This window comes from Elephas maximus, chromosome 10 (genome assembly GCF_024166365.1).
Source record: "Elephas maximus indicus isolate mEleMax1 chromosome 10, mEleMax1 primary haplotype, whole genome shotgun sequence".
Lineage (NCBI taxonomy): Eukaryota > Metazoa > Chordata > Mammalia > Proboscidea > Elephantidae > Elephas > Elephas maximus.
The window spans coordinates 57033031-57052394 of NC_064828.1; the positions used below are offsets into that span (position 1 = coordinate 57033031).

General features: G+C 38.8%; 1 long non-coding RNA gene across 1 annotated transcript in view; it reads right to left on the reverse strand.

Moving 5' to 3' along the window:
- Window positions 1-271: 271 nt before the first annotated feature.
- LOC126084622 (uncharacterized) overlaps window positions 272-19364 on the reverse strand; it is a 159436-nt gene continuing 140343 nt past the window's right edge. Inside the window, exon 4 of the long non-coding RNA XR_007519040.1 lies at window positions 272-416. This is a non-coding gene — a long non-coding RNA (uncharacterized LOC126084622). The remainder of the gene's footprint in view (window positions 417-19364) is intronic.

Here is a 19364-nt window from a genome sequence, read left to right on the forward strand (position 1 = left end):
CCCAACACCCTTCTATACTGTATTTAGCCAATAAATAAGAAAAACTGAGGAATAAAAATAAATATGGGTAAAGAACATTAATAGATAATTCACAGAAAAGATACATAATGATGAATAAATATGAGAAAAATTTTAAATACTCTAGTAATCACAAATGTAGAAGTTATAACAATCTAATGCTTTTATTTTTCCTTTTAAATGAACTAAGTTATGATTTTTTTTTAAATAAGTGGTGATGTGGTAGGGAGCACAATACTCACCAAATATTCCATTCACTTCTCTATATGTCCAAGCCCCCATGGGCAATTAGGCAGTAATATGATCAGCTCTGGCCAAAAGAGGTGAGTAGAGATACTGCGTATCACTTTCAGACTGAAGGAAAGCCTCTGCTTGATTTTCCAGCCTCTCTTCCCCTGCTGAGATAAATGCTGAAACATCAGGTTTATACGGCAACTTCATAAAATGATGAGTGTCTATGTGGAGCCCACTCAGTTACCACTACCCACTGTTGGAAATGTAACATGAGTGGGAAATAACCTTTGTTTTTTTAAGGCCATAAGTGAGAATCATTGTTAATGCAGCGTGGCTTAGCCTATAGTAATTAAATCAGGTAATTTTTACACTTAAATTGACACAATCCTCCAATGATGATAGGAATGTAAAATTGGTGTAGAATCAGTGCATTCTTACTATTGGGCGTATCAACATTTATCAAAAAAAAAAAAAAAAAAGCCTTAGGTTATTGGACACCTTCTGACCCAGAAATTCTACTTTTTGGAATATAAAGAAATTACCATGGATATGTAGAAAAATTTAAGCATGAGAAATCTTTCCAAAAAACAGCAAGCAAATGCCCAATAACAGAGATTGATTAAATAAACTATGGTACACCCATATGATAGACTATTTAAAATGATGTAGAAAAAAAATTAACAATACAAAATAGTCATAATATATTAGGTAAAAAAGAAAATCATATACTCAGTAAAAAAGAAAGAGAATAGAATGTACAGTGTGGTCTCATTGTTTTGAGTTATATATATGCTTAAAATTACACTGGAAGGGTTGTTGTTGTTGTTAGGTACCGCCAAGTTGGTTCCAACTCATAGCAACCCCATGTAAAATAGAATGAAACACTGCCCAGTCCTGCGCCGTCAAAATCATTGCTATGCCTGAGCCTATCATTGCAGCCACGGTGTCAATCCATCTCTTTGCGGGTCTTCCTCTCTTTTGCTGACCCCCTATTTTACCAAGCATGATGTTCTTTTCCAGGGACTGGTTCCTCTTGATAACATGTCCAAAGTATATGAGACGAAGTCTTACCATCCTTGCTTCTAAGGAGCATTCTGGCTGTATTTGCTCGTTCTTCTGGCAGTCCATGGTATAATCAACATTCCTTGCCAAAACTATAATTGAAAGGCATCAATTCTCAGTCTTTCTTACACGTTATGCAGCTTTCGTATGCATATGAGGTGATTGAAAATACCATGGCTTAGGTCAAACACATCTTAGTCCTCAAGGTGACATCTCTGCTTTTCAACACTTTAAAGAGGTCTTTTGCAGTAGATTTGCCCAATGCAATGCATCACCTGATTTCTTGATTGTTGCTTCCATGGGCGTTTATTGTGGATCCAAGTTGGATAAAATCTTTGACAACTTCAATATTTGCTCAGTTTACCTTGTTGCTTATCGGTCCAGTTGTGAGAAATTTTGTTTTCTTTATGTTGAGGTATAATCCACGTGAAGGCAGTAGTCTTTGATATTCATCAGTAAGTGCTTCAAGTTCTCTTTGCTCTCAGCAAAGCAAAATTGTGTCATCTGCATATCATGGGTTGTTAATGAGTCTTCCTGCAATCCTGATGCTGCATTCCTTTCATATAGTCTAGCTTCTCAGTTTATTTGCTGAGTATACAGATGGAATAAGTATGGTGAAAGGCTACAACCCTGACGCATACCTTTTCTGATTTTAAACCACACAGTATCCCCTTGTTCTGTTAAATGACTATGTACTGGTTCCCCACAAGCACAATTAAGTGTCCTGGAATTTCCGTTCTTCACAATACTATCTATAATTTGGTATGACCCACACAGCTGAATGCCCTTGCATAGTCAATAAAACACAGGTAAACACCTGTCAGTATTCTCTGCTTTCACCAAGATCCATCTGACATCAGAAATGATATATCAAATATGAATGCTAGTTATCGCTGACTGGTGGAGATTATAGGTAGTTTTTATTTCTTTATCTTATCTGTTTTTTCTAAAATTTTTACAACTAGTAAAATATTTTTAAACTTATCATGTTTAAAGTACAATGTTTCTTGACAGAGCTCAGACCATGTGCTGTTATTTCATATCTATACATAATTTGTTATTTACCTCTGCTACAATCAAATCAGCATGATCTATTTGCTCAGATGATTTCCCTGCTCCTCAGGACTTTAAAACGCTGCAGCTGCCTTCAGGTAGAAAATGAAGTCCCACACAGGTGTCCTTACTTGAACAGCAGACATAATTCTGTTTCCAGCTTTTCTTTTTCCCATTCATTTTTACTTATTTGGCCCTCACATGTGGACAATCAGGTCCTTTTATTCTTTTCTCTTTTTCAGTAGTGTAATGGGAACAATATATTGTGAAATATTTTCTGATGCATTTTAGTATACTGTAAATCATGTTGTCCTGTGACTCCCTGCTTGCTCATTGCCCAAGAAAGGGCTGACATACCAGTCAGAAAAATAAAGCCACTGCTCAGCTCTGTCAAATTAGATTTTTTTTTTTTAAATCCCTAGCCAGAGAACAGCCTTGAAAGCCAGCCTTGGCTGAAAGCGAAACATTTTATAAATTGTTTAAGCTCCTATAAACTCATCAAGAGCCGGGCCTCAGTTTGTGAGCCATGAGTAGAGGTAGCTCAGGTTGTGATATAAAAACTGTCCTTGCCACACAGAAAGCAGGAAACTCTGCCCATTAAAGCCCAGTGGGCTGCAGGAAGGAACAGGGAGAGAGAAATAGAGGAAAGCATCAGAATTTCCAGGGAGGAGATATATTTGAAGACTTGCAGGATCTTTTCCTACATACCCTATTTGGAACTCTGGGAGGATACTAGAACACAGGATGGCCCCACACTGATGCAAGATGCTACATCAAAGGGAAATTCATGATACGGCATAATCAGGCAGAGAGAGGGCTGGAGTTGGCGCTCCTTAGCCTTACTTGGCTTCTAGGTGTTACAGAAGAAACCTCAAAGTTACTGCAAGCCCTGCAAAAGGAGCTGAGTTAATTAAGGGCCTGTGGAACTCTCATGCAACCATGCTGGTGCTGACTAATATGAACCTGTCAGAGGCTGTGGCCTGGATAGCCAGTAGCTAGGTAGGGAGCAAGGTTCAGATTCAGAAACGACTGCAGCTCAGTGAGAACTAAGGTGCTGCCCAGTCAGCAAGAGTGGGCCAGGCTCTGCCTGATGCAAGAAAACAAAATGCATTTTTGTCTGCAACATGTCAGCAGACCCCAGCCCAAGGGACAAGGTACTGTAGAATGATGCACATACTGCAGTAGGGAACAAAAGAGTACTAAGGCTAGCAAAGGACCTACTGGCAGATTCAAGGTCCTTTCTCTTCAGCACCACATGTCATGTTAAAGTCTCTGCATACCCAGGCACCATCTTGAGAAGAAGCAAGAAGAATGGGATAAAATTTGAGACTCTACTCAGAGTGAGTTTCCTAAAAGATAACTGTTTAAGCTCTCAAAGATGCAGATTACTTTGATTAGAAAGTTATAATTTGTTCCTTTTGTATCCCCATCAGCCAGCATAGTGGGTTTCATGATACGTAGATTCATTTTAGAAAATAAAACACTTATTAAGTTCAGAAACATACCCATTCATCTATGAACATTTGATTCATGACAAAGATGGCACTGCAAAGCAGTGGTGAAAGATGTTCTTTTCAATGGAGCAATGTAGCTGGTACTTTTCCCCCAATGATCATACATGGAAAATGAAATTTGACCCCTACCTTGCTCCATACAAAAAATATTAGTTTCAGATAGCAAAAAAAGATGCCTTCTAGAACACTGCTGTAGCACATGTGGCTACTGAGCACTTGAAATGCAGCAGGTACAAATGAAAATGTGCAGTAAGGATAAAATATATACCAGATTTCAAAGAATTAGTAGGAACAAAAAAGTAAAATACCTCACTGATAATTTTTTTACTGATTACATGTTAAAATGATAATATTGATAATATTTCGATTATATCAAATAAAATATATTATTGAAATTAATTTCACGTATTTCTTTTCTTTTTTTAAGGTGGCTAAAAGAAAATTTAAAGTTACAAATGTGGCACCCATTATATTTTTAATGGACAGCTGTAGGCTAGCTAATAATGTTGGAGGACATCTATATTTCATGTTAGGAAAATATGACTTAAAAAGGAAAAAAGCATCGATCATAATGGGAACCGTTAAAACAAAACTGTTAAATTGGACTACATTGAAATTAAAACCTCAATTCCTAAAATTACACTATTTGGAAGTTAAAAGTAAGCCAGGGAGTGGAAGAATATTTTGGCAACACAAAAACCAAAGGGATTGGTATGCAAAATATAAAATATCTACTGCAAGCAAAAAGACAACTCAATTTTTAAAATGGGCAAGATATTTTCATATGCAATTCACAGAGAAGAAATCCAAATGGCCAGTAAACATATAAAAAAGTGTTCAAACTCATTATAATCATAAAAATGCAAATTAAAATCGCAATGAAATGTGTCTACATACCCACTGAAATGAAAAGCCTGATAATATTAAGTTTTGGTGAGGATGTCAAACCATAGGAAACTGCATACACGTTGCAGATTGGTGTAACAAATCTGAAAACCAATTTGCGATTACCAACCAAAATTGAAGATAGTCACATCCAGCAATTTCCCCTCCTAGGTATACCTCCAATAGAAACGTGTACATCTATGCACCAAGACACATGGAAAGAAATGTTTGCAGCAGCATTATCTGTAAAAGTCAAAAACTAGAAATAACCCAAATGTCCATCATTATGCAAACTGTGTATATTCATGCAATGGAATACTGTACACTAATGAAAATGAATAAGCTACCATCTCAAGAAACAACAGGGATGAATCCAACAAACTATACTATTGAACAAAAGGAGCCACACCAAAGGACTACATACTGTATAATTCCATTTATATAAAATTCAAAAACAGGCAATCCAAAACTCAAGTATTAAGGTTGAATATTTTCTCAATGTTTTTGGCTGGGAAAGGCCAGGGGGCATCTGGGGTGCTGGTAATATTCTATTCTCGACCTGAGAGGTGATTACATAGTTTTATCTTAAAATATTTCATTAACCTGTATCTATATTTTGTGCATTTTTATATTTTTGTATTATAGTTTAGACTAGAGAAAATAGCTACCATTTTCCTTGCATGTTTGTATGTGTTAAATTTGCAACCCTGCTACAAGTGATTTATGTTCTTGCCTCTCCGATTACTTTCAGGAAATGCCAATTTTTTAGTCACTATAGTCACCTAAATAATTTTTCAGTAATCACCCCAAATGAAAAATATTTAAATGCCTAAATACCATCATGTTATCAATTCACTTTTAGGTTCTGCATATACAAGCAATTTTTTCATCACATTCCAATTCAGCTTTATCAAAAGAATAAAATCAAACAACTTGTTGAATGTCATTAAGAAGTTAGAGAATCAACCATAACATGACCTTACCCAATTTCCCTTGCTCAGGAAATAGGTATAAATCTCAGATTCCTATCCTTATGACTTTTATGTAACCTCATAAAAAATTTACTGTCTTGTAAATTCTCCAAATCAATTAACAAGCATTTTTGGTATTAGGCTTCTTTGTGCGGGGCGTGGAGGATGGGTGTGAGTGCATATGTGTGTGTGTGGCTATGGTAGTGTAGGCATATGTGTAGGCGTGTGTGGGGGTGTGAGTGTTGTGTGAGTAGGTGTGAGTGTGGGTGTTTATGTGTGGGTGTGGGGGCATGGGTGTGTATATGGGTGTGTGTGTGGGTATGAGTGTGGTGCGAGTGTGGGTGTGGGTTTGTGGGTGTGAGTGTGTGTGGTGGTGTCAGTGTGCGTATGGATGTGTGGGTGCATGTGGGGTGTGCGTGTGGGTGTGAGTGTGTGGGTGTGGGTGTGTGTGTGGGTATGTGTCTGGATGTATGGGTGTGGGTGTGTGTTTGGGGGGTGCATGGGTGTGTGGGTATGAGTGGTGTGGCGGTATGGGGGTGTGCGTATGGGTGTGTGAGTGTGTGGGGGTGTAAGTGTGGGCGTGTGGGTGTGAGTGTGGGTGTGTGTATATGTGTGTGGGTGGGAGCGCGGATGTGGGTGTGTGTACAGGTGTGTGAGTGTGTGTGGGTATGAATGTGGGTATGAGTGAGGGTGTGGGTGTGGGTGTGAGTGGGTGTGTGGGTATGAGTGTGAGTGGGTGCATGGGTACGAGTGTGGGTATGTGGGAGCATGTGTGTGGGTTGCACGTGCGCATGCTAATGCAGAGAAAAAATCATTTTATTCTGTTTCGGTTGCTTGATATTCTGATCAAGATCAACTGTAGTTTCTTTCTTGGTATGTGTGATTATCTGAAAATTATGTTAGTACAGAACTTGTTATCATTTTTAGAAAAATTCCTAAGAGACTACCCAGTGAGTTAAGCAGGATAAAATTTGTGTTAAAAAAATATTGTCCCATCAAATAATGGTCTGACTGAGACTAGAAGGACCCTGGTGGTCATGGCCTCCAGACTTTCTGTTGGCCCTGGACAGGAAACATTCCCAAACCCAACTCTTCAGACAGGGATTGGACTGGACAATGGGTTGGAAAGGGATGCTGGTGAGGAGTGAGCTTCTTGGATCAGGTGGACACTTGAGACTATGCTGGCATCTCCTCCCTGGAGGGGAGATGAGTGGGTAGAGGGGGTTAGAAGCTGGTGAAACGGACACCAAAAGAGAGAGTGGAGGGAGAGAGCGGGCTGTCTCATCAGGGGGAGAGCAATTGGGAGTATGTAGCAAGGTGTGTATATAAGTTTTTGTGTGAGAGACTGAATTGATTTGTAAACTTTCACTTAAAGCACAATAAAAATTATAAAAAAAAAAATACTGTTCCCATCAAAAATTCAATCTTCTGGTAAAGGTCATGGAACAAACATACATGCTTACCACCCAATCTCCAAACTCCCAGTGAAATGAAAGTGTAACATATAAATGACAATGAATCTTAAAGGCACAGAAAATGGGAGAGAGAACTTTCAACTCAGCAGAGATCTTAATGATTTTTCTGAAAGGTGGAAAGAAAAAGCAGCAGCCCAGAAAGTTCATGGCAAAGCTGGCTGTGGAGGTGCTTGCTGGTCTTTCTAAGGAGCCCTGAAGGGGCCCAGGAGCCAAATCAGGTGGTAAAGAGAAGCAGAAATCTGGAAGATTCCTAAAGGTCTGCCTAAAGAATTTGGGCCCATGGAAGCAGTAGTTAAGAAGTCAGACAGCATACTGTATTGGGCAAATCTGCTGCAAAAGGCCTCTCTAAAGTGTTCAAAAGCAAGATGTCACCTTGAGGACTAAGGCATACCTGACCCAAGCCGTGGTGTTTTCAGTTGCCTCGTAGGCACATGAAAGTTGGACAGTGAATAAGGACGACCAAAGAATTGATGACTTTGAATTATGGTGTTGGCAAAGAATATTGAATATACTATGGACTGCCAGAAGAACAAACACATCTGTCTTGGAAGAAGTATAGCCAGAACGTTCCTTAGAAGCAAGGATGGTGAGAGTTCGGCTCACATACTTTGAACATGTTATTAGGAGGGACCAGACCCTGGAGAAGGACATTATGCTTGGTAAAATAGAGGGTCAGCAAAAAAGAGGAAGACCCTCAAAGAGATGGGTTGACACAGTGGCTGCAACAATGGCTCAAGCATAGCAATAATTGTGAGGATGGCTCAGGACCAGACAGTGTTTCATTCTGTTGTACATAGGGTCACTATGAATCAGAACCAACTCGGCAGCACCTAAGAACAACAAGGAATTTGGAGTGGCGCCAATGGTTAAGTGTTGGCTGCTAACCAAAGATTTGGAAATTCGAATCCACGCAGAGACACCAAGAGAGAAAGGACTGAAGAATTACTTCTGCAAAATCAACCACTGAAAATCCTATGGAGCACAGTTCTACTCTGTCACAGATGGAGCAGTCATGAGTTGATGACTCTATGGCAACTCCTTCCCACTTTCTTTTCTTCCCAGACATTCCAAGCCCTCCACTGAGAGGTGCTGGGTTTACTCTCATTCGTAGCCATGAGATCTACTCTAAAGAAACTGATCATTCTACTTCCGGTCCAGAGAGGCAGTGGTGGTTCAGTAGTAGAATTCTCCCCTTCTGCCCTGGAGACCCAGGTTCAATTCCCAGCGAATGGGCATCATGCACAGCCACCACCTGTCTGACTAAGATGGACTAGGAAGAAAGATTTGGTGATGTACTTGTGAAAATCAGCCAATAAAGACCCTATGGATCACAACAGTCCAATCCACAAATGACACCAGGCAGCATTTCATTCAGTTGTGCATGGGGTCACCATGAGTCAGGGCCAACTAGATGCCAACGTAGCTAATAACCACGACCTCTGGCCTATCAAAGGAAATCTCTTATGGTTTTGGAAACGGTTTCTATGGGTTTCTTTCAGGCAATCCTCTGTGCCTACTACAAAAGGCATATAATAAGCTCTCCAGATTTAACCAAGGGCAGAGGAAAGTTATGCCAGCTACTAATCAACTTACACCTTCTCTGTGAATATGACTAGATGATCAAGAATTTCCAAATATTTCAGGTAAAGACACATAAATGTGAAAATAAAGGTCAGAACAACTGATCCAAAGAAACTGATAGTTCAGAAAATAGAGAACAACTTTATTTTTAATCTTAATTAGTCTCAGGATAGAAAACATACTGTATCAATAATATAAGAAAAGGATTCTAGGCAAATGGAGCAATTAGAGGATGTTTTTTAATTGCCTTGGAAAGTTAAAATGCATTTGCTGAAATAAAAAAAAAAAGCTAAAAGGAAAAGTTGAAAGAATAGGAATGGAAAGTATATGAGAAAAGGTGAGAGACAGTGCTTCTCAAATATTAATGTACATATAAATCACCTGGGGATCATATTAAAATGCAAATTCTGATTCCATAGATGTGAGATTTGGCATTTCGAATAAGCTCCCAAGTGATGCCAATGCTGCTGACTCACAAACTACATTCTGAGTCACAGGGATTTCAAAAGACAAGTACTTGTGAAATTTCAAAGTAGGAAAAAAAATTAATGAGAAAGTCTTAAGAGTGGAGTCCACTAGTATCAGAGTAAAATTATCATTTAAAAGAGTTAAAAAGTAACTCAAAGTGGCCCCATCTCCTGACCAGGGCTAAGTGCTCTTCTGATGATCTCCCTCCAGGTTTGTCTCTAGCTCCCCCAAGGCCACTGTGTTTCTGGAGAGGATTTGTTTCTCTTCATCTTGTTTATTTGTCAGACAAATTCAGAGACTCATGATTAACTCAGTGTTTTGTCTTGCTTAATAAGACAAATTTTACTAATAGAATTAAGACTAGGTCATGCTAACCTCTACCAAATTACCTGTCATTTACTGTACAATCTAAACCAGGGCATACTCAGTTTCTAAACCTAAACATTTTTAATATGGCTCTCACACTAAAAGAGAGACAATCATTACAATATTCTGACACCTTTTGTCCTTTCCTTGCTTCCCAAGGGATACAATCAGGACAAATTTTTGAAATCTTGTAAACTGGAGCCAAGTTACCCTATTCACGAAGCTACATAGTTTGAATTATTAGACTTTGAACTTCACTTTGTGCGTTATTAACTGATTGAAGAACTTTTGGAAATTAAGGAAACATCACGTTTTACCAAATGATACTTAAATATTCAGGTGGTTGGTGAATCAAGAGGCTTGCTAACCTTGTTTTCCAAATTTCACTTTATCTTTTTCCTAAAATGTCTTTCTCACACACTAATTGTTTCAGGAATTTGAATTTATCTTTTGTTTAGAAGTTTTTCCTATCACATATCAATTGTTAAATTAATCTTTCTAAATTAAATCTTTCTAAAGAACCTCAATTTAAAACTGTTAACCATTTGCTTTGTATTCTAAAGTAGAAGCAACTAGCACTGCTATATCTATCATTGAGATAAACATTGAGCGTTTACAAAACTATTTGGAAAAGAATGGAGAATTTGTGCCAAAAAAAAGTGGCTTCTGCTTGGAATAAAATACAAATTCTGATCCTCAGAAAGGTTCTTGGCAACACAGGAAGTAGAGTATAAAAATAATATTTAGTAGAAGAACACTATAATATTTAGAAATACTTAGAGATAATTACAGCGGTTTGTACATGATAATTAACAGCTAAGTGAAAGGAAATTCAGAACTCTTTAAAAGAAGTGAACTATTTAATGATGAAGAAATGTCCTACCATATGTAAAGTTTTACAGACATATCTGTAAACATATGCAGGAGTTTATAAACTTCTAGAATTTTGATTTTAGCAGAAACAGTGCAAAATTCAAACACCTGTATGATCATATCAATTTCATTCCTTTTGTCTATTCATTTATTCATCATAGCGTTACAATAATGCCTTTCTGTTGACTATAGTACATGTTTCTTTGATCTGGTCACTCACTATAGCAAGTGATAAATCTTCCCTTGTGATTATAAAAGAGAAGGGAAGCACAGTGGCCTGACAGAACATGAAGGGTTCAGTGGGATTGTGGATATATTTTACATCAGCTGAGAAATGGATAATGCTGTATTGATTTAATCTTATCTATTAGAATGTTGTGCTTTTATGAATGTGATGTCATATTCACTTTCCAGACTACATAGGTCCTAAAGCTTTCTGCTGTAGTTATAATTGGACATTTTAACAGACATAATTCTAATCTATGACCTGCCCATATTCCCTTAATCCTCCTACTTAAGCACACATTAATCCTATTTCCAACTGCCAGCACCTGAGGGAGTTTTCTGGACATCATTTTCTCTGAAGTGCACCTTGCCCACACATGCAGCAGGCCAGAGTGTTGGGGAATTAACAATCACCCACCCCAGAAACTCTCCATCAATGAGTGAAGGGAGTTGTATAAATACCCTAGCTCCCTTTCTCCTCCAGTGAGATTACTCTGAGGCAGATGCCTACATTGTTACCTAGAGTTTCTGCAGTGGGATTAAGCTCAATTAACCACAGCAATAACTGACTTGATAATGTATAGTTTGGGGATGTCTTCTCCCTGTCTCCAGTTTCTCAATTCCTTGCCAGCATTTCCTTCATCTCTCAAATATATCACTAGCACATGAATCCTTGTTTTGGATTCTGGTTCTGATAGAACCCAGGCAAGAAAAAGGGTCAGAGTGGCCCCAGTAAGCAGATGGTCAGATGGGATTCTAGAATTAGATCACTTGCCTGCCAGAGGGCAACAATAACCCCATGATTAGGTTTAAGTAGGGTGGTGATATGTCTGGCATGCTATAGTATCGCATTTACTAAAACTTTGACTAGTGGTGAACTGGGAGCGATACAGATGGAATGATAGCCCAGGTTTTTTTTTTTTTGAGGAAAAAGCCTGAAAAAATGCATAAAATGGTGAATCACTCAATCCTAAAGCCATTTATCTGAGAAACTGTATACTAAGGAAAAGGAATAACCAGATCCTTGAAGGCCTATTGTATATAAGGTCTGAACCTACACTGACCCAAAAAAAAAAAAGTTGCCATCAAGTTAATTCCAACTCATAACAACCCCAGAGTTGAAGTGTGCAGAGTAGAAGTACACTCCCTAGGGTTTTCAAGGCTGTGGCCTTTTAGAAGCAGATGACAGGCCTTCCTTCTGAGAAACCTCTGGGTGGGTTCAAACCAGCAACCTTTCAGTTAGTAGTCAAGTGTCTAACCATCTGCACCACACAGAGACTCTCATACTAATAATACACTAAAAACCAAACCCATTGCTGTCAAGTCGATTCTGACTCGTACTGACCCTATAGGACAGAGTAGAATTGCCCCATAGAGTTTCCAAGGAGCACCTGGTGGATTCGAACTACCGACCTTTTGGTTAGCAGCTATAGCACTTAACCACTATGCCACTAGGGTTTCCACACTGATAACAGGGGACCCAAAATGCCATCATGTCCCTACCCCATTAGTGTAGGAATGTATGAATGCCAGGAATTAAAGAAGTCCTGGCTCAAGTCCGTCTCACCATGAGTCCACCCAGTGATCATTTCCCTAATCCTAAATGCATATTCAGGATTAATATACTTAATGAGTGGCAGAACCCTCACAGTGGTTTCATGATCTGTGGATAAGAGCCATAATGGCTATAAAGAGCAGTGGAAACCCTGAAACTGGTCCACCCACACCTCCCCTACCCCATCCTGGTTCAAGATAATAAATCAGAAGTAATGTCAAATCCCAGGTAGAATGGCAGAGGTCAGTGCCACCCTCAAAGATGTAAAGGATGCATGGATGGTGGTTTCTCATATTCCCACTTAATGCACCAGTCAGGTCGCTGCAAATCCCATATGATGGTGAACTAACACAGGCCTGACTAAATGGTAGCCCCAGTTGCAGTCGCTGTGCTGGATGTGGTGTCTCCACTAGCGCAAACCAGCAGAGCTTCTGGCACTTGGTATGCAACTACTGATCTGGCAGTTACATTCTTCCCAATCACCATCAAAACTCTGAGAAGCTTCGAATTCAGTGACAAGAAGCACAAGAAAGGCTAGAGGTACTGAAAATAAACTTTATCTCTTTTATAACTTCCCCTACGGTCAGCACAAACTAACATGAGAACCACAGATCTAAAAGACACACTAGACATGAGGATCCAAAGCAATTTATTTTCACTTGGCATAGTTAGCAGTACACATTCATGGTCTTGACCCAGGGCTATATGACATCTCCTACCCTCTGTCACAGTAGAATATGAAGAGACCTTGACCTGCTGAACATTCAAATTTACATCAAATGATCCAATATATCATGTTAGTCTGATCTGGTGTACAGGAAGGGACACATACTCTAGATTCTCCAGTAAGATCTATTTACCCAGAATGTGGGAAATAAATCTTAGAAAAATTCCGGAGTCTGCCACATTAATGAAATGTGTAGGGATCTAGTGGTCCAGGGCGTGCCAGGCCATCCATTCCAAAGTAAAGGGTGAGTTATTGCACCTTGCCTTCCTATCACTAAGACAGAGGCAGAGTGCTTAGCCCTATATATCTCTTTGGATTTTAGAAATGACATACCACATTTGGCAAAACTGTTCTAAACCATTTATTGGGTGACTGAGGAGGCTGCCGATTTTGAATGGGACCCACAACAACAGATGGCTTTGCAGCAGATCCAAAGGTGCCAGAGGTACCCACGATCCATCAGGATGCCATGTGGACTCTCTGGCCAACATGACAGGAGAAGCACAGTGTAGATCCCTAAGGTTCTACAGCCAGGCTATACTGCCTGCAACAGGCAACAACTTCTATTTGAAAAGCATTTCTCAGCGTGATACTGAGCCCTAATAAAGACTCAGTGCCTGATTAGGATACATCAAACTACTATGCAATTGGACGTGCCCATCATGAGCAGGGTACTGTCAGTCACCAAGTGATAAAGTTGAAAGACAAAGTAGCAACTCACATGATGGAAAGTCCACTTTCAGGATCACATCTGAGCACGTCCAAAAGACACAAATAAGTTACACAAACAGGTGGCCCAGACCTTGCTACCTAACTCTGTTGCACTGATTCTGAACTCTCAACTCACATGTATGGCCTTGTGGGGCTCCCCAGGACAAACTAATGGAGGAGGGAAAAACCTAAGCCTGACTCACAAATGAGTCAGCTTGATTTATTGGTTTGTGCTTAAAATATTGCTTCCGTACATAAGTACATTCCACACAAGAATGATCCTGAAGGGCAGTGGTGAGAGGAAATTCTTCTAGTGGGCAGAGATCTGAGCTCTCAAGTTGGTGTTTTCATTTTAATGAAACCCTTGAGAAGCTTCGGGTTCACTGACAGGAAGCATCAGAAAGGCTTAGATGTACTAAAAATAAACTTCATTTCTTTTATAATTTCTTCTACAGTCAGCACAAACTGCCTAACATGAGAACCACCGGTCTGACACATTAGACAAGACAAGACCTGAATATAAATATTCCTTAGGGGCCACAACCACTCAGTCAGGAACTACTTATCAAGGGCTTACATATCTACACACAGCATTGAGTACAAAACTGGGTTTTGAAAACAATGTCTGCCCAGAAAGAGCTCCCACATTAAACTCTCCATTATCCAGAAATATCTATGAATGAGTCATTCTATAAAAGATAGTTTTCTGGATTCCACTTTAAGCACTGGAACTTCCAAAACTACAAGGTGTGGGTAGATGTACTGGCACTTAGCATATCTGTTCTAACTTCTGACATCATTTCTGAATTTCTTCTCAGACTGTTGGAGCACGTAACATAAAATACTTGACACTGCCATTGCTCTTATCACCACCTTTGCTTCTGATCTCTCCTTTTTCTTGCCTCTTCGCCCTCCCCTTCTACCACCTGTCACTTCTCCTGTGACTCTCAGATTTCACACAGGAAAGCCTACTCTAATAAGATCACCATCCAATACAGCCTTCCTTGCTTATGGTTAGACAGAGAACGGACTAATCATTAGCGTTTCAAGGTTGTCCTCGCTTATTGTGCAAATGGACTCAGGATATTTTTCCAAACAAAGACATTTTCATTTTTTATTTTCTTTACTTCTGGGCTTAATGCCATTCAAATGCTTAAAGGTATCAAATAATGAAACCAAAGTTTATTGTAAATAAATGTAATAATCTACGTTTGTTTATCATTGCCCCAACAGGGATGAATTTGCAAGTTGATGTTTTTCTTAAGAACAGATATAAGAAACAGTCCTCTGATGAACATGTTCTGCTTCTGCAGAATCATTTTTCTATGCACTGTTGCTATTCATATTGTTAATAAGACAATTTGATACACTCATTTATTTTAATGGGCTTTTACCTAGTTTTTCTTACCTTTGAAGTTCATTGCTATACATTGGGAATATAAAAATAGGTAAGATATAGTCCCTCTTCCCAAAGAACCCACAGTCTAGTGGCAGAAACAAGCAAGTACACAACTAATTTTTATATGATTTGATAAACACTGTAGAAGAAGCAAACACAAGATACAGTGGGAACTCAAGAAGAACAGGATCTAACTCTGCTTGTCAGGTCTGGAATGTCCTCACAGGAAGTGTGACATCTGAGCTACATCTGGAAGGATAGGTAGAAGTTTAGCAAGCCAAAAAGCTGTGAATAGGGGGGTAAAGGAACTGCATGTGCCAGGCACAACATAACAATATACTGAGAGAACAAGCTGCATATGAGTGAAAGAAAAAGAAAGTTCAGGAGAAACGCAAGGGTGCGATCCAGAATGGCCTTGTGTACCATGCTAAAGATTAGCCTTTAGCCTGAAATACTAAATGGAGATTCACTGAAGGGCTTTAGGCATGACAGTAGCAAAATCAGATTTGTACTTTGCAAAATCACTCTGACCACAATATATAGGAAAATTGGAGGAACGAAGGCAGGAAACCAGGTGCCAGCTAAATGTCTGTTATAGCCTAGGTGAGAAATAATAAGAGCCTAACCTCAGCAGTGGAGACAGAATAGAGAGACATTTAAGAGAGAAAATAAATAGGACCTAGTGATTGATCTGCATGTGGTGGGGAAGGATGAAGGGAATGGGGAAAGTAACAGATAGGAAGGAACTAAGGATGATACCTAGGTTTCTAGCCTGAGAATCTAATGACGGCTGTGGTTTTACTGAGTTAAAAGATGTAGTGTAAGGAAAGTTTGGAGGTTAAGACGAAGAGTATTTTTGGAAATGTTGAATTTGAATAGCCTGTGGGATACCCTAGTGGAGATAAACAGGAGGTTACCAAGTATGGGTCAGGATCTTAGAAGGAAGGTCAGGGATAAATAAGGCATATAGATAGTAGACAGATGATGATGATGATATAGATCGAGAGAGAGATAGACAGACCAACAGATAGCTGCCATTGAGTCAATTCTGACTCATGGCGACCTTATGTACAACACAATGAAATGTTGCCCAGTCCTGGGTGATCTTCACAATTGCTGACGTGTGTAAGTCCATCGTTGTGACTATTGTGCCAAACCATCTCACAAAGGGTCTCTTTTGCCCTCGCTGGCCCCCTACTTCACCAAACATGATATCCTTCTCCAGTGATTATCCCTTCTGATAATGTGTCCAAAGCAAGGAGTAGGACAATGTTCTATTGTGATCCATAAGGTTTTCACTGGCTAATTTTTAGAAGTAGGTCACCAAGCCTTTCTTCCTAGTCTGTCTTAGTCTGGAAGCTCTGCTGAAACTTGTTCACCATGGATGACTTTGCTGGTATTTGAAATAACAGTGGCATAGCTTCCTGCATCACTCTACTACTAAACTACTATAGGTAATAGTTTGAATAAAACTTCCCTCAAATTATCACTTGAAATGGAAACTACACACCAAAGTATCATACTTAGAAATTAATATGCAGAAATTCTGCCCACATGGAGACTACGTCCCTAAGGCAGTTGGCTCTGTCTTCTGATAAGATGACGTAATAAAATCCCTCCAAGTGAAAACTATGTTATCTTCCTCAATCTTGCAGTTTATCATCAAATTTTCTCTCTTATCTCAGGTTTTATTCATTTCTGATTACACCTACTACACATTTAGTAATTAATGTAGCCCAAATGATCAATGGCCTTGGTCTGTCTAGCCCTGACATTACTCCTGAGATCCTGGGCAACAGCGACCTTGCCCAGATCTGGGGTACCTCTTTTCAGTCTAAGGTACAGTGTTTTCCTCCAGATTTTTTTTAATTGCCTACTAAAAATGAAATAATATGTCCTGCATTGAGAGAAATGATATTCACATTCTATAGTCATCCAAACTTTTTAAATATTTTAAATATTTGCTTCAAACTGTGAACGCCGATTCCAAAAAGAAATCAGTACAATGGCCTCCTAATGTCAGTTTTCCACTTCTTAAGATATTCACTGTCATCTCATTCAAATCCCGTAGTTCAGGGAACGGATACCCTTAAAAGCAAAAAGAACAAGATAATTTAGTAAAAGCCAAAACTCCTTCCTGAATTCTATTTCAATACAGTTAGATTTTGCAGCACAATGATTTTCTAATGACATCACGATTGGTACAGACTTATGCAAAGAGTTTACGTGAGAATTAATGGACATTAAGAATGCCACTCCATGCATACTGGCATGTTATTATGCCTGAAGATATTCCAGCCATCCACAGCTGGAAACATGCTAAAATAATAAGGCTACAGTTGAAAATGCTGTTTTAATTATGAATTTCTTTTTATTTTTAGATAGTACTGATCTTCACTTACTTTAATTATAGGTACATTATTTTAATGTAAAATTTTCTTAAAATTTCTACATATAGAAAATGAAGAAAATATATCACTGAAATTTATAATAGTCTTTACATTCAGACAATCCCTAAGAGAGGTTTATATTTTCATCTCAAAGAGAAAAAGAGAATATAGCCACAATTAAACTCATGCACCTAATTAAATTAAATAAGTAGGGTTTAATAAGTATTCTCTTGATGCAAAAAATTGTTATGAACGTAGGAAGAATAAAAGACATACTTAGATGCCAGCCAGAAGAACTACATTGTCCTACTTTTCATCTGTAAGCTTCCAAATTATCTCTAAGCTATCAAAGAAGGAAACTAGCATCCACATAGCCAGTCACATGATTTATAATTTATCCTTATCTACTTTAATCCTTTCAATGTACACTATTATTAACCCCATGTATAAAAGAAAAAAAGAAGATTATATAAAGGTCCTGTAGTGGTTTTAAAATATGTTTACATATTCTTTGCAACGGTGGAGTCTAATCTTTCCTCTGAATGTAGGCTGGACTTAGTGACTTGACTCTAACAAACAGAATATGGCAGAAGTGTCAGTATGTGACTTCTATGACTAGGTTATAAGAAGCACTGAGACTTCCTCCTTGGATGGCTCATTTTGGGGGACACTGCCGTGTCACGAGAACTCTCAAGTAGCCTTATTTGGGAAAGTTCATGTGGCAAGGAACTGAAGCTCCCTAACAACAGCAAACTTGGAAGTAGTTCCTCCAGCCCAAGTCAAGCCTTTAGATAACTACGTCTGTAGTCAACATCTTGAATGTTACCTCATAAGAAGCCTCATAAGAACCACCTAGTTAAGCCACTCCCAATTTCCTTACTCTCAGAATCTGTGAGAAAATAAATATTTGTTGTTTTAAGCTGCTAGGTTTTGGGGTAATTTGCAATGTAGCAATAAATAACTAATCTAGGTGGGTTTTAGGTCTTAGTCAATAGGCGGTAAACATGAGATTAGAAACCAGGATTTTGTCATTCCTAAAGCATATTTTCCGATTCCTAAAGAAGAATTGAAGCCTTTGAATTATGGTGTTGGAGAAGAATATTGAATATACCATGGACTGCCAGAAGAACAAACAAATCTGTCTTGGAAGAAGTACAGTCAGAATGCTCCTTAGAAGCAAGGATGGTGAGACTTGGTCTCACATACTTTGGACATGTTATCAGGATGTCCCTGGAGAAGGCCAACATGCTTGGTAAAGAAGATGGTCAGCAAAAAAGAGGAAGACCTTCAACAAGATGGATTGACACAGTGGCTGCAACATAACAACGATTGTGAAGAAAGCACAGGACTGGGCAGTATTTTGTTCTGCTGTACATAGGGTCGCTATGAGTCGGTATCTAACAACAATGACAAAGCATATACTCTTTCCACTGCCCACACCATCCATGCTGCTTCTCCAATATTTATTTAAAAGCTTATTCATTTATTGTGAAACTTCACAAATCTCAGCTAATTCTCATAACAACTTTGAAAGATTGGGTTTGTAATAATACCCAAAAAGTGTATTCTAATTTAAAAATAAAATGATTATTTTAATATTATGATGTTTGGTAAAGTGGAAGGTCAGCAAAAATGTGGAAAATTCTCCCTGTGATGGACTGACATGGTGGGTGCAACAATGGGCTCAAACATACCAACGACTGTGAGAGGGCTCAGGACCAGGCAGTGTTTCATTCTGTTATACATAAGCTGACTTGCTGGCACCTAACAACAACCCCGAAGAACACTCCAATCTGTCCACATATTTCCATCTCTACTATGACCATCCTAATCTAAGCCACCGTTCATATCTGACGT